The sequence below is a fragment of the Lactuca sativa genome, chromosome 8, assembly GCF_002870075.4.
Source record: "Lactuca sativa cultivar Salinas chromosome 8, Lsat_Salinas_v11, whole genome shotgun sequence".
NCBI classification, from domain to species: Eukaryota; Viridiplantae; Streptophyta; class Magnoliopsida; order Asterales; family Asteraceae; genus Lactuca; species Lactuca sativa.
Window position 1 is genome coordinate 245,717,479 of NC_056630.2, and position 1,247 is coordinate 245,718,725.

The following is a 1,247-nucleotide window of genomic DNA, read 5'->3' on the forward strand; positions in this document are numbered from 1 at the left end:
CTACATCTAAATGTTGAAATCTTAAAACATGTTTAAACATTAAACACCAATGTGTGAAGTCTAAATTAAAAGCCATTAAGACTCTTTGATAAGTGAAGTCTAAATTAGCAATCATTAATTATAACATAAGAAGTACCATTATCCATTTTCACAATACCATAATTTGAAACTCCAACTTGGCTTTTCTTCACGAAAATGTTTATTTATTTAGTTATTTATTTGTCAAATAAATTAATTAATCTTTCACTAAATATCTTATTCTAATTATAATATCCAGTAATTACTTTCAAAACCCATACATTAACACTTCCTAAAAGACAGATCAAATATCAGATCAAAGCAAGAGAATGGAGAAAGGTGGAAGAAGGGCTTCAAAAAGAGAGGGATGCAGGTTTGGAGGTAATCCCACGTTGGCTGCTTGATGAAAACAGAATGTGTGAGTGTCATTACTTAAACCAAGCAGCTGTGACATTAAAAAACATGCAGCCATGCATTGAGCACAAAGCAAACTATTCTTTTGTCTTTTACTAAAGAATACTGTGTGCTCGTTGTTTTAAGTGGCGGACGCCTATTTTTTGAGAGTCCTTTATGTATAGGCTCCAATCAATCTTTTAGTTAAAAATTTTAGTAGTTTAGTGATAAGTTGTATAGTACCTTTGACTGGGGGTGAGCATTTGGACCGGTGGGCCGAACCAGATCGGTGAACCGAACCGTACCGTTTTTTGGACCCCCGGGCTGGTTCTCGGTTCTAAGATTTCTCTCCGGTCCGGTCCGGTTTTTTTCTCGGTTCGGTCTGGTTTTTACCGGGTTTAGAACCGGTTGGACATGATTAAGATTTTTGTGACGTTTTTTAAACACCTATAACTCATTCGTTTTAAGTCGGATTGACCTGCGTTTTTTTCCAACATTTAGTTTACAGTTTGTAGATGAATTTAGACTATAATTTTGTTTATTTTGGTATTATATTCACCGCATTACAATCCTTTAAAGTAGAGCTATCAAAGCTGAAAAAATTCAGCTTTTCAGCAACATTTTGTAATCTGTGACGTTTTTTAAACACCCATAACTCATTAGTTTTAAGTCGCGATTTTTTCCAACATTTAATTTACAGTTTGTAGATGAGTTTAAACTATAATTTTGTTTATTTTGGTATTATATTCACTGAGTTACAATTCTTCAAAGTAGAGCTATCAAAGCTGAAAAAATTTAGCTTTTCAGCAAGATTTTGTAATTTGTGACGTTTTTTA

The 1,247-nt window shown here is 33.3% G+C and overlaps 1 non-coding gene across 1 annotated transcript; it reads left to right on the forward strand.

Annotated features, from left to right (window-relative positions):
• The first annotated feature begins 484 nt into the window (after positions 1 to 484).
• On the forward strand, positions 485 to 600 carry LOC111885494 (U5 spliceosomal RNA). Its single transcript, XR_002848115.1, has one exon. It is a non-coding gene; the product is annotated as a U5 spliceosomal RNA (small nuclear RNA).
• Positions 601 to 1,247: the final 647 nt, after the last annotated feature.